Here is a 27349-nt window from a genome sequence, read left to right as displayed (position 1 = left end):
AAGAGCCCGCCCCCCCGACGCGCACCGAGGCTGTGAGGTCCGTATACAGCAACTGGACATACGCCAGAAAGCGTGGGCCAAGGTTAAGACGTCGCAATAAGGCAAACAGATATGTCCAGCTCAGGGAATCAAAGGCCCAGTCCATGTCCGCCAGGAACAGCGCCACCGGCTCCCCCAAACACCCCCAGGCTGATATCGCGACCTGGGCACGCCTGATATTATAGCGAGTAGCCCACCGTGGCATAAAGCCAGCCTGGTCCGGGTGGACCAGATCCGTGATATACGGCTTGAGCCTAGTGGCCAAGGCCTTAGCCAAGATCTTGGCCTCCGTATTCAGTAGGGAAATCGGGCGATACGACACGTGACTCTCCGGGGGTCTCCCAGGCTTAAGGAAAAGCACCACCTCGGCATGCCACCAGTCCGGCGGGAGCGCTCCGTTCTCGCACGCCTCCTCCCCAACCGGCCTGAGACGCGGGCCCAACTGTACCGAAAACCACCGGAAGAATTCACTAGGAAACCCGTTGGGGCCCGGTGCCTTGCCCAGATTCAGCTCGCCCAATGCCTCGCCTAATTCGTCATCCGATATGGGCCGGTCCAAAAGGTCCCGCACCTCGTCCGAAACAGCTCTCGGGGGGAGATCATCTATAAAGCGCTGGACAACCTCTGCCTCCAGGCACTCCCGGGGCGCGTACAGCCCCTCATAGTACCCTGCAAAGCTCTCTGCGATCGCAGTGGGTTCGAGTATGATGTCCCCACTGGGGTCCAGGATCTGGGGCAACGGTTGGGCGTGCATGTAGCCTTGACACAGGCGGTGTAGCATCTTACACGATTTGTCACCCCACTGGTAAATCCGGCTACGGGTGGCCAGCCAGGCCTGCCTCGCTTCATCCATCAGCACTGTGGCATACTGCTGTTGCGCCAGAGAGGAGTTCGCCTAACGGCTAGGGCGCTCGACCTCGGACCTGGGGATCTGGGTTCGAGTCTCGGTAACGACGCCAAAAACCTCCTGTGATTCTGGGCAAATCACTTAATCTCCCCGCGCCTAAAATGAATGTGTCCGTCCTCATGTAACGTAACTGGTGCTATGTAAAGCGCTCTGATACCTGATTCGGTTCGGGTGTAGTTCGCGCTATATAAAACTCTGCAAAAAAAAACAACAAAAAAAAACTAGCTGTCGTCTGGCAGGTCCACCACCCTCCTCCCGACCTCTGCGCTCCAATGCCTCCAGCTCCGCCTCGCGCCGCACCAGGTCCTTCCGTCTCTCCCTCCGGGCCGCCGCGCACCAGGAAATATCTACGCCTCGCAACGTGGCCTTTAGAGCCTCCCAAAGGGTGGCCGGGGAGTCAACCGAGCCTACATTGGAGGTCAGGTAATGATCTATTTCGATAGTCATGTGCGCCCTGTATTCATCCTGCATTAAGTGCCAGGCCGACATACGCCACCTAAACGGCTGTTTGGCCGGGCCTACACTAAATGTAACGGTTACTGGCGAGTGGTCAGAGAGCGCCCGTGGCAGAATCTCCGCCAACAACACTCTATGGGCTTGTACCCTCGGGACAAAAATGTAATCCAGTCTGGAGAAGGAATCTCGTGCTGTGGAAAAGTACGTGTAGTCCCTATGTGGCCCATGTTTGTATCTCCAAGTGTCCACCCAGTCAAGGCCCGTGACCAATGCATGCAGTCTGGTGGCGGGTCCCCCCGCCCCCCCGTCCTGGGCATCTGCCGTACCCCGCAACCTATCGTGACTCCTCTCCATCACGTCATTCCAGTCCCCCCTATAATGGACAGAGTGTCGGGCATAGCGTCCCAAAGGGACATGAGCCTCTCCACTAGTGACCACTGTAGCAGCGGTGGGGCATATACACTACCAAGAGTCACTTTATCACCTCCAACCTCACCCTGCACAAAGAGGTATCTGCCCTGTGTACCTGCCCAAATGCGTTCGTGTACGTAAGGAACCTTACGGTGTATTAGCACCGCTACTCCCCTGGAGCCCCTCGTAAAGCCTGAGTGGAATGCGTGCGTAAACCCAGAGCGCTGGAGACACAGTGCTTTCGTTCCTAGCAGATGAGTTTCCTGCAGTAAGAGGATATCCACCCCGCCCTTCTGGCGTACTGAAAGACCGCCCCCCGTTTCACCTTGTCCAACATCCCCCGTACATTCCAGCTCAAAACTCGTAATGATCCAGGGCCTACCCGCCCTCCCTCCCCAACAGTGGACATTTGAGCAATACAGCATATAATGAACAAGCGTCTCCAAGGCACAGCCGGTGAAGTACATGGCAATCAGCAAGCAGTGAAACATGCGCAAACAAACCCCCCACTTCCAACCCCCAACATCCACCCCCGTCCTCCCCCCACCCCGTACCTCCCAAACATGGAAGCACCTGTCGCGGTCGAATCGTAGCCTAGTCCCCAACGGGGGAACAAGAACCACCCCCTCCAATGGATCCCCCCGCGCCAGCCCATATGAATGAGGCTGTAACTCCCTCCCACCCATTTAGAGCGGGTCGGGCTCCCAGCCTTTATCAACAGTGCACCTGAGCATCCGTACCAACCATCTACAGAAGCCTATGTTCAAGTCCCACAGCAGTCAAGGCGCATCGGTTTGCTGTTCCTGTGCCGGGTCATCCCGGCGAGAGGCCGAGCCGGGGCGCGAGCCATGGCTCGAGCGCGAACCCCTGCGGCACCGACTCCGGCTTCTGAGGCCCTCCCGTGCTGTTCCACTTGAGGATGAGTCCGACTCTCCATCTCTGGCCGTGTTGACCCGAATCTTCACTGTTTCGTCCGTCCACTGGAAGACCTCCTCCGGTGTGTCGAAGAACAGAGTGCCAGACTTGTGAACAACCCGTAGCCGCGCCGGGTAGAGCAACGCCTACTGGGGCTTGAGGCCACGGAGGCAGGCCTTGGCCGCGAGAAATGACTGGCGTTGCTGCTGCACCAGCCTCGTGTAGTCCGGAAAGATGAGGATATTTGCGTTCTCATGTGTAAGTGTGCCCTTCATTCTCGCTTGCCGCAGGATGGTATCCCGATCCGAGTAATTTAGGAATTTGGCTATGATCGGCCGCAGGAGCGCCCGATGGGCCCTCTCCACCACGAAGCATCGGGATAGAGCGTCCGCCGGAGTCCAGCCCTCCAACCATTGAGCCAGGAAGCGCTCCATGTTGTCCCCCTGGCAGCCCTCCGGGAAGCCAACAAAGCGCAGGTTGTTCCGCCGGGGCGCGCCCTTCCGCATCCTCGAACCTCATAGCCAGGCCCTTTTGCACCTTCTCCATGGCCGCCACTTTTTTCTTTAGAACGGACACATCATCTTCCACCTCAGAAATGCGAGTCTCCGCACCAGTGATGCGCTCCACAGCGTTCCCCTAGTCCTGGCGGAGGAGGGTGACATCGGACCCAACCGCCCCAATTTTGACGTCCAGCATGTCCCTTGATTGCGTGATTGCTGCCAACAATGCTGCGTTATCGGGTACGGGTGCCTGCGACCCCCCCAGAGCCGACCTCCGCCGTATACTTGTCCATCGTCCCCTGCTTGCCCTGACCTCCTCCGGCTCCACCTCGCGTCATCTTACTCGCAGAGAGCTGTCCAAGCAGCGGAGGCTTCCTATTCTGGTGCCCGTCCTAACTTGCGGTCCCAGAGTTGGCAGGGCCAGCCAAATAGATGGCACAGTGGTCGTCGGCCATAGATCGCAGGCCCTGGGGTCCGTGAACACCTGCCACCAGTACCGACTCCCAACTCCGTCGGTCCTGCCACCAGCGAAGCCACAGGTGGGGACGCGCGACCGGAGCCTGCGTCCAGCAATGCCCAAGCTGCGCCAGGGGTCTCCGCACACACACCCTCCACCGGTTTCCAGGCGCCGCAGGATTCCCCCACCGGGGCCCAATCCGGCCCCCGAGGCTATCAGCCACCAGGCACACTCGACTCACCGCTACAGTGATGTCCCCCACAGTTCGGGCAGCCTCCGCCAGGTCCCACGCACTCTCCGCTCCTACGGGGTGCCCTCTGCTGCTAAGTATGGCCGCCCTGCTGCGGGCTCACTCAAGGGCGGAGGGGCGCCTCAAAATGGCGGCCGCTCCCGCCGGCTACTCCAGGATTCTGCCTCTGCTCCGGCAGGCAGGGCACCGCTGTCCCCTTCGCGGCCCCCCAGCGGGGAGCACAGGGCCAAGTAACTCTCCGCCCCCCAGGCGCGCCAGCCGCACTCTGCCCACGACTGCCGCCGGCAGCGGCACCCGGCCCGGGCCTCTTCCAAAATCGAGGTCCCGGCTTTGTAGGCCCCGCAGGCCTCGCCACGTCGTCGGCCACTGCTTATCCCCCCGAAGGCGCCACAAGGCTGCAGCCGCCGCCGGACGTCACCGCCAGACCCTAGCAGCAGTACAGGAGCGATGGGTGCCCTCTTGGATACTCAGGGCCAGGATCTATGGTCAGGATAGAGTTAGGCTGGTCGGAGCTCACGCTCTACACGACCGCCATGATCGCCGGCTAAGCCACGCCCCCCCTTGTGATTGCATTTTTAATCTTAAAAGAGAGGACCCCAGCTGACTTTGTTACTTTTTCTAAGATTCAAAATGCAATCACAAGAAAAACCAAAATGAACACCGGGGATGCAAACAGCTGGTGCTGCGTACGTGGGAAGAGGGAGGGAGGGCAGGAGCCCGAGGCTTCAGAGGGACAGAGAGAGGCAGCTTATAGAGGCCAGTGATTAAGCCCCCGAATTTGGTATGGTCACTCCTGGACATTTATCCCAGCAGTGCAGTCCTGAGGGTTTTATCTCAGTCGCTTCTAGGCAGCCCCTATGAGCATTACAGTGGCTGACTTCTCCTGTGTATTCATTAATGTTGCAGCCCTCCTCAAGAATAAGAATGTGAACAGTCCAGTTCCCGGGTGCCCATTCTGCCAACAAGCGTAGAAAACCAGGCCCAGCAGCATGCCCCGCGGCTTGAACCAAAGAGAGACTTGCTTGTGGTATTGCAGACTTTTGCACCTCACTCTCAGGACACCTCGTAACATTTTGTGGGACAGCATGCTTTTGCGCCATACTCTCAGGACACCTAGTAACAGTAGCAGGCTTGTGCACTTCACTTTCGGGACATCTAGTAACAGTATACGTTACTGTAGGCTTTTTATCCTCTCTCAGAGCCCTAGTAAAGGCCTGTGGTACTGCAAGCATATGCTGTTTTCCCTCAGGACACTTAAGTCCATATTTACTTAGTCTTTGTGGTAGCGCTAGTGTGACATAAGCGATCCAAAGTGGTGCAATGCAGCAGCTGCTGCTATTATCATACCTCTACCAACTAGAGACAAATTAACAGCCCATATATTTATAAATCATCCAACACACATCAGCTCTGAATAAAGGCTTTTCTTTGTAGTTCCATCTATAGAAATGGGAAATTATTGTCCGGACATTGTATGAAAATCTTAGCGAATTCGACCTCCATTTCCGCACGGACTCATTCTAGGACAAACCTTTCCTGCTACAAGCAACACCTAACCTTCTCTTCCAATCGCTCTTTCCAGTTGTGACAATCTCCATCTTTTAAAAGAAATGTATTTATTGGGTTTTATATCACTTACAACAATTGCAAACATTTATGCCTTCCGAAGTGACATTTCTAATGGTCACACAATTTGAGCACACCTTCATGTGGCAAAATCGTAGATTGGCAGATGTACATTGAACTAATTTCCACAGTAATCATGTAGGACTCGTTATTGTGGGCTAGTGAATACTACCAGCATACTGCTGCAATGTCGGTAACTGGGAATGAAGCTAAAAACTTAGGAAGGAGCATGGTATGTATGGGAGGTGGCAGCAGCAGGCTGAAACAACTGAGGGAGGAATACGTAACATGTGTGCTTTTTCAGTTGAAGTCGCTAAGTTTGGATGGGCATGAACTGTGGTCAGGTGTGTTAGCAGGGTGGGTAGGTGTGGGAGAGGGAGAGGGCCCCTCTAGGAGCTCTCACTGTAATCCAGCTCCTGGATTGCGAGAATTAGCGGGTCAGGCCAGGTCCCCAGGTGGGGAGTTCCCACCTGCATACCAGGCGATGTGCAAGTGGGCGGCTTGCATAGTGTATGAGGAGAGGTCATCGTTTCCTACCCCTTGCAGGAATTGCGTGAGAAGAGTAGCCGACTGGCTAGGAGTAAGTCACTTGTGTATGTGACTGACCTCCTCATAGCAGAGGACCTCTTCATCTGCTCCCCCCCCCCCCAACTGTGCATCGCCCAATTTCAAGCTGCTACTGGTGGAGCCGTCTGAGATTGCCATTAGAGAGTGAGCACGCGTGTAGGTGCAGCAGAGCGCCAGGGCCACGAGCTGGCTCACACTTATGTTGTTTCCTCCACTTAAAAATACCCAAGGCACACCCTTACCATGTGTGGATTTCAGGTACTGCTTCTGGTAGAAGAGACAAATTAAATTAAAACCTCAACAGGGACACTTAATTAACGTGGATTAGTTGTGAGACTAATTAGGAACACTGACACTGGAACCATCAAACTCGGTGATGTTAATGAGCTGTCCATTAATGTTGCAGCCCTCCTCCATAATAAGAATGTGAACAGTCCAGTTCCCGGGTGCCCATTCTGGCAACAAGCGTAGAAAACCAGGCCCAGCAGCATGCCCCACGGCTTGAACCAAAGAGAGACTTCCTGCCCCACATTAAATTATCCCATTGCATCAACTGGCATATCTACAGCTCTAGTCGTCTTGCAGAGAGCCCATTTTGGTTGGGTACAAGTGTATATGGTCAACATTTCTCCAAAGCCTTTAAATGCAGGCGGTTGACTGGCAGCGTGGGCTCAGGGAGAGGAAGTACTACCTCAGGCTTAGGCCTCTCTAGAAACAGAACTGCAATTCCCATCTCAGGAGATGGGAATTGCAGCCTGCAGTTCTGTCCCATGGGAACGCTATGCACATGTCAGGTGCCTTGCTGTCATCAGGGCCAGACTGTTGCGTTTAGGCCCCCTGTCAAGGCATTTATTAATTTATGCGTTTTTAAATAACGCAGACTTTACCCGAGGGTGTCAGTGTGCTTCACAATAGGAACAGTAACATTACAAGAGCAAACGTTACTGTAACGTAACAATTGTGCAAGTAACCAAGATACAAGATGAGGTAGAAACCGGTACGTTACAAGAGGAAAGAGTGACGTGTGCATGTTACATAAGCATACTGGATACAAATAGAGGTATAATACTGCAATAAGTGGCTGTCACTCCAAACACAAGAACACACTGGGAAGGCACTTCTATAGACATGGAGTACAGAATTTCCATAGTGAGAGAACTTCCTTCAGGGGTCTGTGTTCACTTTGTGTGTCTTGCTTTCAGTGTGTTGCTCTCTCCTGACTCACCTGCTGCTGCATGGCCCTTGCATTTCCATGTAATTATTATTAGTATTAGCACACTGTTTGAAAGAGAGGTTGTTAATTTTAAATCGGTGGGCCCACTCAGCCTTTCATCAGGTCGATAAAACACCTAGTTTTAAGTCAGTATGGTGTTTGCCTACGGTGAGGGTAACTGTTCAGAGAAAAAGCACATCAAACAACAAAAAAACTAACCGTCTCCCCACTGGAAAAACTAGAATTTGAAACCTAAAATAAAGCTTTTTTTAACTCAGAGGAAATCCGGAACAATGAGGCAACCACTGCTGTGAGTCTTTCTGCCCTAAGGGGCCAATTTCAGAAGTTATTCTTTGTCATAGTTTGCCCATGATGTCCTTTTGCATCATTTGTTTTTGTGAGATGACCGATCGATTACCAATAGCAAAAAAGCTTGCAGAGATCAGATTACATAGCACGTCACCACCGCCTTCATCTTGCTCACCCACACTCCCCACATCAGCAGAAGCACGAGTGAAGGATACTTCTTCTCCTATCTCACAGCGAAGAAATGGAACAACCTCCAGCTCGCCCCATCTAGTCTAGAATTTCAAAATGATCATAAAACCTGGCTATTTAAATGAGTTTCTCAAACCCTGCAAGTGTCTGGACACCCTCTTGGGTGATTCGCTGAGCTCTATGAATCACTTAATTGAGTATGTGTGTGAATATATCAATGAAGAAACAATTGGTACATGTGAACCTATTTGGATAAAGATGAAACGAATTGCAACTAAAAATGTACAAGCTAATATCAACGAGAAACATTGATGGATTTGAATGTCTTTGGGGTGAAATTCCTACATACAGTATATTAAACATCAAACCAATGGCTGCTTAACTGTTGAATCCTTACATTTATAGAGATGGGCCGCAAACGCAGGGACATTGACGATTACGTACAGGAGTATGCCGAATTTGAAGCCGTATCCCTTAAAGGGAGGAAAATGTTCACCTGCAAGTCATGCCGCACAACTGTTGACATTGAAAGCAGGGCAGCGGATAATATCAAAGCCCACCTGAGCAGCAAAACCCACGAGAGACTTTCTTCCCCTGTCGTAAAGAAGGCCCGCATGGAGCAAATCACCATGGACCAATGCACAACTCGTGCATGCCAAAATATTGAAGAGGCTGCGGATATCCCGCACAAGTTTGTGAAAGCTCTGTGTGAAGGTGGTGTTCCACTTCACCAGACTGATGGTCCAATTGGAGAGCTGATTAGGCAGCTGTGCCCTGCAGCAAGGACAATGTGCAAATCTAGCCAAATGTACGAAAAATATTTTCCTAAAATGTTTGAAGCACAGCTCGGAAACATACGTGAAGCTGTAGCAAATGTCCCTATCTCCTTAACAATTGATGAAACCACAGAGGTGCATGGTGACCCGGCCATTGGAACATTGGTCACATATTACTGTGATGGTGAAGAAAAGGGTCGCCGCTCAGCCTTAGTTGACATCACTGTATCTGATGAGTGTAATTCTGTAAAATTGCCTTAATTGTATGCAGTGTGCTTCAAAAGTTGGGTAAATCATGGCATGATCTTGTTGCAATATGTTCTGATTCTGCATCCTATATGACAAAGGCAGTAACTGATTTGCGTGCTGCTCAGAGGATTAATTCCATCCATGTAAAAGATCCATGTCATCTTATACATGCTGCTGTTTCCTATGTTCTGTCTCAGCCTGAGAACCGGGACATGTATGATTTTGTTAAAAAGGCTGGAGCAGTCTAAGTATGCGCGAAACTTAAAACACATTTATTCGCAAGGAAATGGAGACGGGCGAATGAGATATCCAAGGGCGGTTGTTGTGATCCGATGGTTCAGCTGGTATGAGGGAGCAGTAAACTTTTGGAAATATGGCACTACTTCCTTGCTTTTGTAAACAATGAAGAAGCCACTGGATCCAAAATTGATCACCTACGTAAACTCCTCGGTCCCAACAGTGCAAACCACCAATCTTTCTATGTGAAGTTGCATTTCATTGTTAAAACCCTCACTGGTATCATCAACATTCAGAAGAAGCTCGAGTCAGAAGAAACACATGCCCACCAAATATATTCAGCCATAGAGGTTGACATGGCTGTGTCATTGGAGCAAGACTATACGCAAGACCCAATGATCGCCAGCCTATTGCAAATGTTACCACAAAAAAAAGCAAATGCCCTAATAAAAGAGATGATTACTTTTAAAGATGCACTGAAAAACAAGTGGGATGCTGTCCTAGCTCGTAACCTAACTGGGCAAATGAGTTACAGCTCTTTTTGGAAACGGGTTACAATCCTTGACCCATTCAAGAAAGTTCAGTGTAGTCAGGATTTCAATGATTACAAAGATTTATTCATGTTGGTTGGAGCTTCTGATGATGCAATGAATGTTGTAGAAGAAGAATTCAAGAAATATGTAATGCACCCTATCCCACAAAAAGACATCAGTGCAATGACATACTGGCGTTCTCAGAAGCAAGAATGGCCAACACTGTGTAATCATTCTTTGTATCTCTTGGCCATTCCAGTGTCATCAGCAAATATTGAACGGGTTTTCAGTGGTCTTCATTTCATTAACAAACCAGAAAGAGCCTCAATGTCTGCAAAGTCTCTTGAAATGCACATGTGTTTGTACTACAATGGCAAAGTTTTCAGATGAATGTATTGTGTTGACCAATAACAACCCGACCCTGGTGTGCATTGTCAATTTAAATAAATGCTGAAAATACTAGCTGTAGTGGCGTCTTTTGCGTGTGGCAAAAATAAATGTGGATAAATACAGAAAAAATGCCCGATAAATACAGACGGAAATGGTCAAAACATAAATACCATAAAACCGGGAGCCCTACACGTAAGTTGTACATGCAATTCAGACTCGGCACTCTTCCACTCAGAGCTCTTACCAGTAAATGGGATAGAGTCTCGAGCAGGGAGTGCCCTGCCTGTGGCTCTGGTCTGGAAGATGAAATTCACGTACTTTTTTTTTGTCCAGCGTGTCAGGGCCCACGCAAGCACTGACTCATTGCAATTTGTAGAAATCTAGGTTTTCGTCAGTGTGCGCATGCATTTAGGATGTTAAAATATGATACCCATCCCCCAATAGTTTTTGCAGTTTTGCACTTTTTAAACGCAATGTGGCACAAAAACGCAGGAAATTAATTATTGTACCGAGTGTTTAGCATGAGCTTGCACGTTTTTATAATTACCATGAAGTTCGATAATGAGAAGTAGTTTAATCCTGTTTTTTACTATGTACAGTATTGTATCTATCTGTTTATCTGTATATACAATGTACTTTTAAATGATATTCTTATTTATTGTCTTACATTTTGTATTTATGTATGAACTTTTATGGTCCTTGGTGGCCGAAATAAAGTTATCGAACGAACGAATAAGGCCTGCCATAGGAGTGACTTATAGGTTTATATGTGTTGGTGATTAAATGTAGATATAGGTAACCTATATCTTAGTAAGGGGTGCATGCACCACCTTACCCAGGCTGCAGTAGCAGACCTGTGGTGCCATTTAGGAAGGCTTCCCAGGGGTGGCATAAAACATGCTTCAGCCTCTGGGGTACCTATGCCTTTAGTACCTAAGGTACCATATACTAGGGACTGACAAGGGTAACCCAGTAACCAATCTGGAGTGTACCTAAAGTACATGCAATCAATTTAGAGAGGAAGCAGCTAGGCTGGGGTTCTTGATAGCAGGGCCCCAGCCAGACTAAAGTCGGAAAACAGTGAAACACCACCATAGTAAGCAGATCCTACTCTCCTACACCATGGAGCACGCTTCACTCTATTCAGTATCCTTTCCCTCCGGGCTGGGGCCACCTTGCTCTCCTCAATCGGCTTGTACGTTTCTTGTACTATAGGTCCGGGTCCCCGGTCTGTTTCCCTGGGTGCGTTGTGTCATACAATGCCTCCCTCAAACTGACATCCTACATCTTGTGGCAGTTCCGTACACTCCTCCAAACTGGAGGTAGGAGGTTCGGTCAACTGGGCACAGGGATCTCAAAACTGATCAAGTGGTGATCTGACCAGCAGCATGGTCTACACTCGGTCAGTAGGAGATGTAGTCCAAATGAGGTCTAAAGTTTGGCCCTTCTCATGAGCGGTGATCTCAACAACTTGTTTCAAACCCAGCATGGTCATAGCCTCTCCAAACCTGCTCGTCGCGTGTTCTCTTGGTGCCTGATCCCACTGGTAGTTAATATCCCCATTACTAAAATCTGTTGCTATCTAGAGCATAGATTGTGATGTATTCCTATAGGTTCTGAATCGATCCCCCTATTCCTGACCCTATTCTGGTTAACAAACCAACAAGTTAACTAGCAGGCAGCAAACCCCCATGATGCAGATACCGTTATCTGACGAAGCCACACTACGGCACAGGAACGTGTTATCTGATTAGGTCATAACGCTTGCGATCTAATTAGACAAGCGATATTCCTCCAGCCCCTGATAAGGCATACGGAGTTCTCATAACAAATCAAACCTATGACAACCTGGGAAAAACCCCTGCGGCCATTGTTTTGATTTCACCAAGAACTTCAGCAAAAGAATGTGCTAACGACCTGGTCGTATGACATCCTTATTGACGTATCTATGTCCATCCTTACGTCAATCTCGGCACCTTAAAGGTATAAATATTACCGATATTGCCCTATGCAAACACACGCGGTGGTGACGAGACGGAGCAGCCATACTTGCCGAAGCCCAGAGCAGAGCAGACCCCGCTGGCACAGCCCCGCCTTCCTGACGCGCTGAGAACGAGACGCGCTGCTTTCTCCTGCCGAGAAATCCAGCACCGGCGTTTCCGGGTAGCCCTCGCAGGCAGCCTGGAATATCGAGAGCAGAGAGAGAGATACCATCCCTCATTCATCCTAACTTCCAGGTACAGAACTGAATAACCCCTCACAGAGAATTCTTTAGTCAGTCAATTGGCAAAAACAAACTTAACTTAAACTGTAACTTTCTATTCCCGCCCACGTATTAGGCTCAGGTCAGGTACACGGGGTAGGCGTATCTAGAAACACCAGTTGAGTACGTTTAGTCAAATGTATATGTGTATGTAATATATTTTATTCATTTTAAACCTTCATATGGCTTAGAAACCATATCAATTTTTTACAGTATTATTTTATACTTCTGCTTTTAATGTATGCACTTTACTTAACGATAAGTATTGCAATAATATCGATCCATTTCTCTTGTACGAGAAAAGAGACTGATCAATAAATAACATCTTTTATTGAACACGCCCGTCTCTTCCTTTTCTCTACAATCTGATGAGACTAAGAATGCACGTACTGACTGAGTAAAATAAACTGCCTTTTGTTCACACGACTCTCGAGATACACTCTTGATTAGGGGAGAGCAAAGTTGTCATGTTCTATGGTTGTCAGAAACTAAATCCCTTCTTGTCTAATCAGGGAAGTTAATTCCTTCCTGAACATTCAAGAAAGTTTCTAGTGAACTCTGAGCTAGCTGGCAAACCCCAAACTTTAAGTCTAATATCGACAGTAGTAGACCTAGTTAACGTCTGGTCTAGGCCTATACTATTGAAGGTATTATTCCAATGCGCAGAGCCTATTGGGATAATAGGAACTACACTACATGGCGCCCAACGCGTTTGGAAAGGGCGATAAAACTAATGTAAGACATTTAAAGTAACTCAGTCGTGCTTTCTCACTCAGACCCCTTTTTCCCATAATACTCCAAAGACGTCTGGAGTGGGTGAAAGGTAATATCCGCCAAACATCGCAGGAGGAAACTCCTATGTATGGTACTTGGTTTAGTCAACATTGAAGGATAAACCGTTCCAAAATATTGTGCATCTAATCTTTGTTTCCATAAGAAACCTGATCTGCAAACAAACAAAGTAACCATCCTGTCGGTAAAATGGTAGACAGTGATGATGAAAGAGAGGCAGTTAGATTAGCAACTGAACTCGCAGCAGCTGATACTGCACTGCAAGATGCAGACCCGGATATAATACTCATCCCGGTCATTAAAAGGAAATCTATAACTTTAAAACTTATAGAAAATGGACTGACACCTAGAGGTGGTACAGTCATATGCGTAATTGAGGCACACGAATATCGGCAGACAGAGGTATACTATTCATGGATAAATTTTCCTGCAGCAAATGCTGTAACAAAGTACTTCCACTATTACAAAATAGAGGAACCTCCTGAAACGTACACTCCTTTCGAGGAGGTGGAAGTACCACTCAAATTTCAAGAGCACCTGCTCTTATTTGATGGCGCCCTAAAACATAATAATCACATCACCAGGCTCGGTCCCTTAGGTAGACCAGGAGCAACGTGGCCGGTCCTAGCCGGATACACACCACATCCAGACATCGACGGGATGTCTGCAGCAAACCTTTTAACACAGCTAAAACAATTAATAAAAATACATAGACAATTAGTCCAGTATGTGATGCGGACTTCTACAATTCAGTCAGCAATTAAAATTCCACAGCTGACCCCTCACCAGGTGAACACAAATAAAATTACACCACAGAACATACAGTCCTGCCTAGGTAAAGTACCAGCTAAACGGGAACAAATACCATTCTGGTTGGCACAGAAAATAACCCAAATAGAGGCGGTGTTTCCTGACACCACCCCGTTAGAAAAACACAGGATTCTGACTATCTGTCTTCCAATGGGAATCGCACCACACATTGAGGACTGTGACACTTGGGGTACAGTCTTTGCTTCCATTTACACAAAAACGCACGGTGTTCCATCCATTTCGGTAATACCAGATGTGCTAAAACAAATTCAAGACGAATATGGTCCAGAACCCGCTTTAACTCTTGGTATGAAATTACTAAAAGACTTCAAGCAGGTCTCAGCTATATTATTAGCCAACATAAAGGGAGAAGCAGCAAACGTGGCGATCCGCCAGAGGTTAAAGGAGACAGATATAGCAGACCAACCAGCTGAAATTGCCAGAATCATAAAAAATCCTATGAGGAACTAGGTAGAGATAGTTTAGGTGGAATACCAGTAAAACCACAACTGATTGAAAGTCCTGAAAAAATATTTTTTAATAATAATTCAACATCACAGAAAAAGAGCTGGGATGGAAACAAACAATCCAATCCTAAAGAAAAGAAATTCCAGTCCAGAGGCAGGTCTCCAAGGCGAAGAGAAAAATCTCCGAACCAAAGACACAGGTCACCCCAGAGTGACCCCTCTGGGAAAAGATATAACCTTAGAAATAGGGATAATATAAAAAAGCCTGATAGATATCAAGACATTGATACACGTCCCTCTCAATCTTTTCAGACTTCCTCGCAGAAATCGGAAAGAAGAGGACGATCAGAACAAAGAGAAGAGCACGCCAAGTCCAAAGACAAGGAACCTGCTCAGCTAAAAAAGAAATTACAATTTCCAAAAAAGAAGGTAGCCAGTATCAAGGTAGTTAACAATGCCGAGAATACTGAGGACACAACTGAAAAACGGAGAATGGGCTCAGACAATGCTAGACAGCGCAGCAGAAGTGAGCATAGCTCGCAAAGTCCTTATGAATCATCTGGAGACAGTGGACACAAATGAATATCTTCAAGTGGAAACTGCAGACACCAGAGTTAGCAAACCTCACAAAATATACGAAATAACATTACGTATAGAGGGAGATAAGACTAGAAAAATAAGGGGACTATTTTGGGATAATCTCTCCAAGGGCTATGACATCCTTCTAGCTGAAAAAGACTGGCCACCAGAATTTGTCAGGGAGTGCCCTCATGGCGAAGAAGCAATTATGCCTGCCTTCTCAAACCACATCCCAATTCATAAAAAATACACACTTGCTAGAAAGTGGGCAGTAGCTCTAGCTCCTGCTTTATATAAAAATCACGTAGGATGGGATGAGGACTCTCCTCCTCACAAAATCCAGTTAAAATCACAACCTACTGCACAAAGGCAGTACCCAATTAAGCAAGAAGCAAAAAAACAGGTAAAAGAAATTCTAGATCAGCTAGAATACCAGGGGGTGATTGAAACTTGCACCTCACAAATGAACAACCCTTTGTTTCCGGTCTCCAAACCAGACAATTCATACCGTCTAGTTTTGGATTACCGACACCTTAACTCATGTTGCAAAACTTTTGCAGTGCAAAACTCACATAGTGCTGCACTAATGAATAACATAGTGCGCAAAAAATACAAAACAACCTTAGACATCTCTAATGGATTCTTTTGTCAAAACATAGCACCAGAGAGCAGATATTTGTCTGCGTTCTCAATAAATGGCACTCAAAAACAATTCTGTCAGTTAGCCCAGGGGTACAAGAACAGCCCGGGAGTATTCTCAGCGAGAGTAACAGAATTACTACAAATATATGACGACGAAGCATTATCATATGTCGACGACATATACTTAACAGATGATGACTTGGAGACTCACTTGAAGAGAGTGAACACCATAATACTTGGGTTCGCAGCAGAGGGTTACAAATTCAACTTTAAAAAATCCAGAATTGCCCATCTGACAGTCCTGTTCTTAGGATATGAATTATCAAGTGAAGGCAAAAGCCTGGCTGACAATTTTCTAGAAAAATGTGCCGTACTCCAAGCACCTAGAACACTAAAAAAACCTACAGTCAATTCTAGGCTTCCTAAATTTCGGAAGAACATATATTGCAAATTACGCAGAAAGGGTCAAACCCCTTATTGATCTAATAAAACCAGATTTTAAAAGATCTAATTGGACTCAAATACACACAGAAATATTGAGATCCTTACAGACATGCTAATTAAAACAAAATTAGAAACACGTGATAACACACGCAATCTTGTGATCCGAGTCATCCCAGGGAGATGCGGATTCACATACCTGACCTCTAATGAGGGAGAAAAGGTACCAATTGCATTCAAATCACACTTGTACACAGAAGCTGAACAGAAATTCAGCATTAAAGAAAAAATTGTTCATGCAGTTCAAACCGCAATAGCTAGAGAAAAAGATCAAGCGGACGGTAGACACATCACAGTCAGAACAGCTGAATCAGCCTTTGAGGCATTAACAACACCATGTAATTTACCAACAACAACATTGAATCCGGAATGGATACAATGGGTGAATTCAATCACAACGGACAAAGTATACTACTACTTTGATCCAGAACTAGAGGAATTAAAAAATCTAGAATATGAAAGAACATTCCCTCTGCCAATCGATATTCTGCCTTTACGACATTACGCCTGTGTAATTTATACAGACGGACATGCTCAACCCCCCGTTTGGGGAGAACAAGCATACAACCCCACATGTGGGATTACAAAAGAAGTGTGGCGCGGAGGTAAACTAAGACCTCTATTAACAAAAACACACTCAGTAGAAACTAATTCAGAACAACAAACTGAAATATTAGCATTGAAAATGGCGCTAGATAATGCGGATCGCGAATTCCCGACACTTATAGTGTCAGATTCATATTACTGCGTCAAATCATATAACAACGATTTGCAGACATGGATTCAAAACGGTTACAAAGATGACACAGATGCAACAATAAAGCAGAAACTGCTCTGGGAACAAATAGCTCTTTTACAAAAAGAACTACCAAAGACTCACGTGACACACTCACTGAGTCATCAGCGTGATGGCGTTCACGTTGCAGGGAATTCATTGGCTGACACAGCCACAGCGGTAGCAACTAAATCGGCTCCCGTAGTTCGAAAAAAGCGTACATTAAAATACATTGACGGTGAAACAGTGCTGGCGGTGAAAACGTCATTAAAAGGCGACTGCTCGGCGCTACCGATCAACTATCCACTCAATTATACATACATAATCGATGCAAACTCCGTCCCTTTTGCTCGAATCCCTGGAGTGGGGGATAGAGTGATTCCAAACATGGACAGGAGAAACTTGTTAATCGCAGACGCACATATGGGTGAGGGTCTCGGACACCTCAAACTAAAAGATTCTCTGGAAGAATTACAATCACGGTACTGGTGGCCAGGCATGAGCCTGCATCACACCATGTTTGTAAAAAACTGCCCAAACTGCAACAGAGATCGCAGTGGGGAGAGAAACAGCTTAATACCTCGTAGTTTTACTCCAGAAAAAATCAAGAGTAAAAAGCAAGGCTTGCGATTAACATATACAGGCTAGTTTCCACTTATGATGTAGACCACCAGCACTCGGCTGACGTCTGGACTGTTATACAAAGATTTGCGAGTCTAAATGGCATATACGCTAAGAGCATGCTACGTTTGACCATTGTTTTCACTCTAGCCCTCCAGCCTGAGGGGACACATGGCCAAATGAGCATAGCACAGCGGGAATCTTCTCACTTCCTTCCTGAGGGATACGGGATGGTGTAAAGAAAAAACCAAGGCATAAAGCAATCTATAATGGAAAGGTATTAGGTTCGGGAGCTGGGTGGGTCAAACATCTAATAAGTGTCCAACGTAGTCTAAATAACTTGCCAAGAAATTCTCTGAAGGGATTCAGTCCGTACGAATTATTATTTGGAACTAGGATGTTGATCTCTGACCTTGATAGTCAGACTTCAGTGGTAAAAGAAAAAAGCTTTGATATCAAAGACCGTTTGGCTATTTTGCAGGACTTAAACAAAACAAGAAAAGACCTGAGCAACATAAAGTTGAAACAACAGCCAACAACCACTGAAGAACCACCACCTGTCCCAGCAAGACCTGTCTGGATTCCAAAAGTCGGGGATCTGGTCAGAGAAAAGATCGCGGTAAAGAAGGAATTTGGGCCTTCTTACAGAAAAGCAGTTCTTGTCTTGTCTGTCAACGGGACAAGATCAGTTGTACTACCGCCGCTTGCTGGTAAAAAGGAGAACCGAGTTGTATCGATCGACCTGGTAAATCCACAATCATGTGGCCGATAACAAATAGTAGGCCAAGTGGACTCCCAATAAGTAGCAGAACACCAAGGTTTGCTACCAGTACAGAGGTCCTAACTAAGAGGCTTATTACATTCGAAACGCCTACAAAAGAACAACAAGGACTATGCAACAATGCAATGGAACTTAGACCTCTGAAAACCCAAATAAAAACATTTAGCAGAGACACACCAATCTATAATGAAGTACCAAGTGCAAATGCAAGAAACAGTGATCCTGAACCAATTGGAACAATTGACAGAACTGCATCCGGCTACTTCATAAACTTCGATGATTCCTCTGAAGGCTTCAGTGAATCAAAGACACAGCCATCATCAAATACCTTTAAAGATAAAGCTAAAGAACTTTTGAAACAACTGAAAGAAACATATCTGGTTTCTCCATGGCTTGAATTTTGGGTGGGTTTTGGTGCATTTATCCTCATACTTTGGCTCATCATGGTACTAACTTTGGGACGCTTCATTGAGGGAAAATATGCTAAAATGGACACAGCAAGTCAGAAAATCAACTTGATCCTCAAACCACACACATCTTCACACGTCGAGAAAAGAGAACTTTCTTCAGCCAACTTCACAGCCAATCCTATACCGGGTGGGGTAGCATGGGATAACACTGACTATGAAATTTATGGTCCGGTCGAAATCCTGAAATATCCACACCAAATTAAGATCTCATTGAGTGACTTTGTAAAACCGAGCCCATTTGCTGATGATTGGGACTTCGAAAGCATTAATAATATGATGTCTGACTTAGTAATGTCTGCTAAATTTACCAAACATGATTATTTGCAGGGTTCTACAAATTATGATAGTATGTACTGTTATAACCACTATGGTAATCATTTTCTACATAGATCTGCACAACCTAGAAATGTTTTAAATTATAATCAATGGGAACATTGTGCAACCCCTCCAAAAGGAAGCTCGAGAACCGTTTACGACAAATATTCATATTTTTCAGGTTTTAACATAAGTAATGCTGAAACATTTTATTTCAAATTGTCAAATAAGACAGGGATGAAGACCATGATAACCAACACGAAATTGATATATTCAGACTCATTCTTTGAACAAATGAATACTTTTGGTTTTGATTATTGGGACAAAAATGTTGAATTGAAAAGTGTTTGGGGTACAAAAGAATGGCAAGTACAGGGTATAGAATCTTTGTTTAGAGCCTGCATGATCCCAGAACAAATTATATTTTTAAATGACACTGTTCAACAAACCACCTGTCTTGGCCTAGCCAAAATCAAAGACTTAAATAAACCGTCTATTCCAAAACCAACAATGAACAGCAATAGTTCTACAGAAGAAGAGATAGACGTAAATTATGTATTAAACCAAAACAGAACACATCCAGATTGGAAACAGTGGTTGATCTGGCCCACAGATACTAATAACTGTCAAGACAGATTCCTGAACAAAACACAGGGGTTCAAAATGACCAGGCCAGACCCTAGATATCCTCAAAGACATCACCCAGGGATAATAACCACCTACAGTGTGGGCAAATTATGCCTTCAATGGCTACAAACTTCCACACTGGCAGAAATTAAGCAACACCTAACTTTACTTACTGATGGTGCTGACTTGCGTGATTTCACTATGGGACCACGCAAACAGCGTCAAAAGCGTTTCATAGCAGCCTCTGTATATGCAGCATACAATGAGGCCTGGAAGGTTACTCAAATTGAAACAGCAGAGAGAATACGGGAAATTGACCGTATTAATTTGGAAAAATCACTTTCTGTAGTGGACAATGGGTTAATGACTCTGTCCTCCAGAATTTTTTCTTTGGACAGCATTGTGTCTTCAGCAATCGACATATTATCGCAAGACTTACTGTTATTACAACACGGTCAGTCCCAATTGCGTTCTATTGTACAGCTTGGCTGGACGTTACAAAATCTGCGTTCAGGCTATGTGCCTTGGCGTTTAATCAACACAACGTCACTATTCTATATCTTTAACCTTACTGATAGACAAATCAGTATGGCCCAAAAGGGAGCTGATTATACAATCCTGAGCATTGAGAAACTTGAGAGATTACCAGTGACAATGTCAGAACGACCTGTCAGTGAATGGATAATACATGGGATAATAAATATTCCAATTTCAACCTTCAGGTTTCAATACTGCCAAAAATATATACAGGCTGGCATGTACGAGAAATTGGGAAAGGGGTACATTAAAACAACATGGGACCTGCCCTATTCACATGCATGTGTCAGTAATAAAGGACAGAAAGTGTTTCTTAGTGGCAATAATTGTGCAATGTCACTAAGCGGTACACTTCTGTGTAACGGAATTAGTTTGCACGGAGCCTGTGAAGGGAACTCAAATAACCTTTCATGTCACCAGCAAGGCGCACCTGCAACAGAGATAGAACCATTCTTTCAAAGACTCTATAATGGGAGTTACATTCTAATTGTAGATCGCAGATGTTGTAGTCTTATGCCCGGGACTCCTTATCTCGTAACTACGACTGCGAAGGTCAAGTGCTGTGGACACTCATTGTTCCCCAGCTCCTTTCCAGACAGGGAGGCAAGGGCATGGCCCAACTTGAAAATTACTTCTATTCGAATAGATACTTTAAGCAGAATGAAAACAGTGCTTCTTCAGACGCCGACCAGGCTCACGTCATCAAAAGAAACATATGATCTACAAGTCGCAAGGACGACTGCAGAGATACATTCATTGTTATCAACTAATTCCCCCATACATTTCGCAGAAATCCTGAATGAAATCTTAAATATTTCTGATACCAGTGGGGTCTCACAAGTATTTAATACAGTATTTTCGATGGCATTAACACCATTCAAAGCCACACTGGGTATTTTTCCAGACTTCGTCCATTCGATTTTTGGCGGACTCCCCCTCATTTTAGGACTGATTGCAGGAATCCTATTCCTAGTCCTTATTTTTCGTTATGGCAAACCATGTCACAGACAAAACACCTGCGACAAGGGAAGAAACGATCCTAGCCATTGGATACCGGGACCGGATATCAAGAATCCTGGGACTATCCCGGCTTAGAGACCTGAACATGACTTGGTTTCTATCCTTTCGACCTATGTGGCAACGATGTGTTTTACCTGTATTAAGGTGCCTGCTATGCGGAGAAGAATGCGTGTTAGACACCTGTCTGACGCTACAATCGGATGCGCCAATGGATGCAGAAACATTGTTGAGTCCGATCAAGGCTCATGCTTTGTGCTGCCCTCAAAGGCTACCAATCCTGATGACGGCATTCGTGGAAGCTTCACCACTACGATTAAGGGGTAGTGAAGTACAAGATGAAAGCAGCATCGATCAGGTACAACCTTCTGTCAGCAATCCAAATCAGAATGTCAATGGAGACAATCATGCACATGAATGCATGGTTACACCTATTTCCGAGTTAATGGAACTCTCCCAGGAAGCTGTTTACAACTTTTTCGAAAGCCTAAATGATATGATGTTCTCACCAGAACAGAAATAGGGACTTTTGAACAAACTCGTACACGGCGTTCCCTGAATTTGGCCTTCAACTTTAATAACAAAGTCACATGAACAGCTTTCCCTCCAGTTCACGGACAGCAATTTTTTCAGCAGCCCCAAATTATTTTTTACACTTTTTCGGGTCACTTATCTTCTGCTTAAAGTAAGAGACTATTCCTAGAGAACTAAGATTTCTATTTTTAGACAGCTTATAGACATTAGCTGCCCGCTGGTATGTTCATTGTATTATATTCTGTGATGAAGTGGTCTCGAACTTTTTTTCTGTATTAAGAGCCATTTCATGTGTAAATCTCATATACCAAATAGCATTAATGTATACAAATGCGTTATTACTTTAGCATTATTCTACAGCTTGAGTGCATACTATACATATGACTGCATTTCTTCCGTATATTTGAAAATTTCAAAATGCATATATGTATTTTGGGGTGGTAAGGTATACACAATACTCTATAAATATATTGTACTATGTTTTACTATGCATAGATTAGTAAATATGACCATAGTTAGCGTGGAGTGGGTGTGATGTATTCCTATAGGTTCTGAATCGATCCCCCTATTCTGGTTAACAAACCAACAAGTTAACTAGCAGTCAGCCCATGAGGCAGCAAACCCCCATGATGCAGATACCGTTATCTGACGAAGCCACACTACGGCACAGGAACGTGTTATCTGATTAGGTCATAACGCTTGCGATCTAATTAGACAAGCGATATTCCTCCAGCCCCTGATAAGGCATACGGAGTTCTCATAACAAATCAAACCTATGACAACCTGGGAAAAACCCCTGCGGCCATTGTTTTGATTTCACCAAGAACTTCAGCAAAAGAATGTGCTAACGACCTGGTCGTATGACATCCTTATTGACGTATCTATGTCCATCCTTACGTCAATCTCGGCACCTTAAAGGTATAAATATTACCGATATTGCCCTATGCAAACACACGCGGTGGTGACGAGACGGAGCAGCCATACTTGCCGAAGCCCAGAGCAGAGCAGACCCCGCTGGCACAGCCCCGCCTTCCTGACGCGCTGAGAACGAGACGCGCTGCTTTCTCCTGCCGAGAAATCCAGCACCGGCGTTTCCGGGTAGCCCTCGCAGGCAGCCTGGAATATCGAGAGCAGAGAGAGAGATACCATCCCTCATTCATCCTAACTTCGAGGTACAGAACTGAATAACCCCTCACAGAGAATTCTTTAGTCAGTCAATTGGCAAAAACAAACTTAACTTAAACTGTAACTTTCTATTCCCGCCCACGTATTAGGCTCAGGTCAGGTACACGGGGTAGGCGTATCTAGAAACACCAGTTGAGTACGTTTAGTCAAATGTATATGTGTATGTAATATATTTTATTCATTTTAAACCTTCATATGGCTTAGAAACCATATCAATGTTTTTACAGTATTATTTTATACTTCTGCTTTTAATGTATGCACTTTACTTAACGATAAGTATTGCAATAATATCGATCCATTTCTCTTGTACGAGAAAAGAGACTGATCAATAAATAACATCTTTTATTGAACACGCCCGTCTCTTCCTTTTCTCTACAATCTGATGAGACTAAGAATGCACGTACTGACTGAGTAAAATAAACTGCCTTTTGTTCACACGACTCTCGAGATACACTCTTGATTAGGGGAGAGCAAAGTTGTCATGTTCTATGGTTGTCAGAAACTAAATCCCTTCTTGTCTAATCAGGGAAGTTAATTCCTTCCTGAACATTCGAGAAAGTTTCTAGTGAACTCTGAGCTAGCTGGCAAACCCAAAACTTTAAGTCTAATATCGACAGTAGTAGACCTAGTTAACGTCTGGTCTAGGCCTATACTATTGAAGGTATTATTCCAATGCGCAGAGCCTATTGGGATAATAGGAACTACACTACAAGATCACTAACCACTTCATTGAACAAAGGAGCTGACCGAGGTGGACGGTATACTACCACCACTATCAAGCAAGAGGATTTTAGCCCAATTTTAATCCCCAGGACCTCCGCCCCGTCCAGGCTTTCTTGTACTATCTTCTCAGTGGTCAGGGCTCTGCGGCAAAATACTGCTACTCCACCCCACCCCCCCACACCTCTTTTCTTCCCGTCGATTGTATGTCAGGACATCACAGTCTGGGGGAAGGGAGGCCACTATATCGAGCCCGGAGGCATCCTCTAAGCACGTTTCCGTTAGTGCAAGGATATCTAGCTCTTTTTCCTGGAGCAACGTAAAAATTTCCAGATTATGCTTTTGAAGGGAAGGAGTATACAACAAAAAGGCCCTTAAACTAGAGGGAAAATCTGACCCCACACCTGTAGCCCTCTGAGCCTGAGTGCAATGCTTCCCTGGTCTCCCCCTCAAAACTAACAAGTTATCTGTGAGAAGCCTCTCTTCTAATGCTACAGGAAGGGCCGGCGTGTGGAGTATATCTTTTAGTTCTCGGAGTTCCTCCATGGAGTAGATCATCATTTGGCCAGGGGTCCTTGTCCCTGGGCCTGGTTGGACGGGCTTGCCTTAGGCGCGATGTCCGCTGCGCGTCCTCTCCAGCCTGCTTAAATGCACAGACCCCTTCAGCCCTCCCAGCAGCTGATCAAACTAGACCGCTCACCGGCAGACCCACTAAGCCGGGAGCGGAAGGCCAAAAAAGTCTAGGTGCCAAAAGGAAGTGGCGATGAGAAATACTTAAATAAAACGTCCTACAGTACATAAAATTTCACTCTGCTGCTTCAGTTTTAAAAAATACAACACGATTAGGCGATCACGCGTAACCCAGGAATGGTTGCCGTATCCTTCACACGCTGTGCGTCCTCTCCAGCCTGCCTAAATGCACACGCCCCCTCACCCCTCCCAGCAGCCCCAGAGAGCAGAGTATTTCTTGTCTGGATTCAGACTCCGGTCGTTTAGATCAAACTAATTGCCAGCAGATAGTGCTTAACTTACTGAGTCATGCTGTTGGCTTTGCTACTACAGAAAAGATCGATCAGACACCAAGAGCTAATTTGAAGACTGGATTAGCCAATAAAAAATCCACTTTGCCCAGAACACACAAAAAGGATAACTGGACGAGCTACTAACGTCTTATATGGAAGAGTTTGAGTTGTCTGAATATATTATCTTTATTAATATTCCATTCATGTCACAATGTGGGTGATGTTCAAGCAGTCCTAGCTTTTCACCCAGTCGTCAAGCATGCTGGGATGTGTAGGCATGTTTGGGGTTGTTGAACAACAGGCACTTATGACACCAGCCTACTTGGCAACCTGTATTTCAGTTGAATGCAGCGTCTCAGAAACTTGACATCACTTACCATCGTTAAAGTGATTAAAACAGTGGCAAATTTTAAAGGTGATAATTTCAAAGAGCAGACTGTTCAAAGCGTATTAAATACTTTGAACAGGGGATACTATTTGACTTGTGCTTGCTTTCTTGTTATGCAATAATGTATTCCTTTGTCATTAAAAATAACGTGTGCCAAGTAGTATTGTACTCTGTATGCTCCCATTCAGACAAATTGTGTTTTTTCATCTGGGTCCAACTGCTTTTTTTTTTTTTTTACAGTTTCAGAAAAAAATCCTAGAGTGTGGATCAGTTGGAAATAAATTTGTGGTAACATTACACTCTGGGTAAATGATAATCGCCAGGGAAAATCACTTGCTGACAAATCCCAAACCCATTTATCATGCTCTCTTCTCAACAGGGGGTGTGGAGTTTCTCCTCATTATTTAACTGTAAAACTTACGAGGACTTTAGCACTTGAAATAAATGTAAGTAATGACGCCATTTGGTTTTTCAGATTTTACATCACAGCCATGAATTGGCATTAGCAGCCATACAACGCCACATAACATGATTGCATTAAAAATGTGCAGAAAACGAGGAAATGGCTTATTTGAAAAACCAAATCCTGAAATTAAATCAAGAACACAAAATATATGAGAACGCTTCTCAATAAAGCTGTGAGGTCAATGAACTGTGAATAAAAGTTGGTGTTGAAAATGTTAAGTTCTAGATCATTAAATGGCACCTGGTTTCATATTACAACACGTGTTGCACCAGGGCTAACTTCACACAAGCTAATTTCACACTCATTTTTACTACGTTTTTATCCAATGAAGCAGGGAAAATGAATGTTCCCCAATTTTCAAAAGTTAAAGTTCGCATTTCATGTAGGGTAAAATCAATTTGCTTTTTTTTTTTAAACGGGTTATTCATGGACTAAAGTGTGTTCAAATAGTCTATTACTCTTATTTAAAATAATTTATAAAATAAAGAGATCATATTTATTTTCCCTGTCCTTTATTTTTTTAACACAATTAAAACGTTCTGGAATACACACTGAAAGAAACCTTATTTTCTGTTCTGTATTACACAAGCAGCAGAAATGTTATCTTGTTTTCTAAGAGCAACTTCAAAATTGCCTGGTGGAACTGGGGAATATGATCTCTAGTATTTTGGCTTGAATGTATGATCTAGGGCAAGTGCCTACCAATGCAACCAGAGCCACTGTAATACAAGTTGTTAACGAAACTTTGTAAAAATTAATGTATTAATTTTGAATGAATAATGTGGGCTCTTTAAATAGATGGTAGCTATGGATAGTGTAGTCAATTAGAATAATGGACATCGTAGCCAGTCAGTCTGTAAAAAAATAATAATCTGAAATTAGATACTAAACTCCCATTGCTATTTGTCTGGATCTTTATTTTCTAGTAAATTTAGCAGGATCAGAAAACAAGGTATTTGCAGTAACCACCAACCTCAGGATAGAGCCAAGTACTTCAATTCACAAAAGTGAGATAAAGAAAGAAATGTACTTTTCAGGTCTCGCCTACCAGACAGTACAAGTTGCTTGGTTGCGAAAGACCCATTGTGAACTTACAGCCCTTCCATTACTTGACTTTGTCACTAATGTACTTACTCAATGGCTTGACTTCCTCTTCTTGTGGTTTTCGCTCCCCAGCAAGTCTTTCTATTGGCTGCCTCGTATCCTATCACTGCTCAAATTTAAGGAACTACTTTTATTTTCCATTCAGCACCCCATTACTGTGCATATGACACCTCTTAAAATTCTGTTCCATTTCCTTAGTGGAAAGTATTTGAAAAATAAACCATGCTGTCCATAAAGATTGAAAACATGTAATACAGTGTACAGTTTTGAGTTACTCATAAGATGCATATTTCTTTTCCTCCAGTATTAGGATTCTTTTTCCTTTTATTTTTTTGTAAACAATACTTTACTGACAAACATTGGCAAAGCCAACAGCTCGGCACTCACATTATAAAGGGAAGACCTATTGGCTTTACCAATGTATGTTTTTGTTTTACCAATGTATGTTTTTGTTTTATCTGCTGCATTCTACAAATTGCATGAAATCACAAGCTTTGGCACACAAATGCTTTTATGGTACTGGGGGAAGGACCATCTGCTGCACTCACTCTGCTGGTGTCTGGTGAGGCAGAAGGTGTAGATAGCAAAAGACTTTTTCACCAGAGCTACTACAAAGAACTAAACTGCTGAACCTGTGGTAAATCAGGCCTTGGCAAGTGTATCACTTTACATTCTGACACTGATGCTGTTTTTAAATTGAGTCAAAGTT

The 27349-nt window shown here is 44.9% G+C and overlaps 1 protein-coding gene across 1 annotated transcript in view; it reads left to right on the top strand.

The window, feature by feature from the left end:
* The window catches only part of CIAO1 (cytosolic iron-sulfur assembly component 1), a 251841-nt gene that overhangs the window by 45366 nt on the left and 179126 nt on the right, over positions 1-27349 (top strand). The window lies entirely within an intron of this gene.

This window comes from Lissotriton helveticus, chromosome 11 (assembly GCF_964261635.1).
Source record: "Lissotriton helveticus chromosome 11, aLisHel1.1, whole genome shotgun sequence".
Taxonomy (NCBI): domain Eukaryota; kingdom Metazoa; phylum Chordata; class Amphibia; order Caudata; family Salamandridae; genus Lissotriton; species Lissotriton helveticus.
The sequence above is the reverse complement of the archived record's forward strand: the minus strand, read 5'-3'. Positions and strand labels throughout refer to the sequence as shown.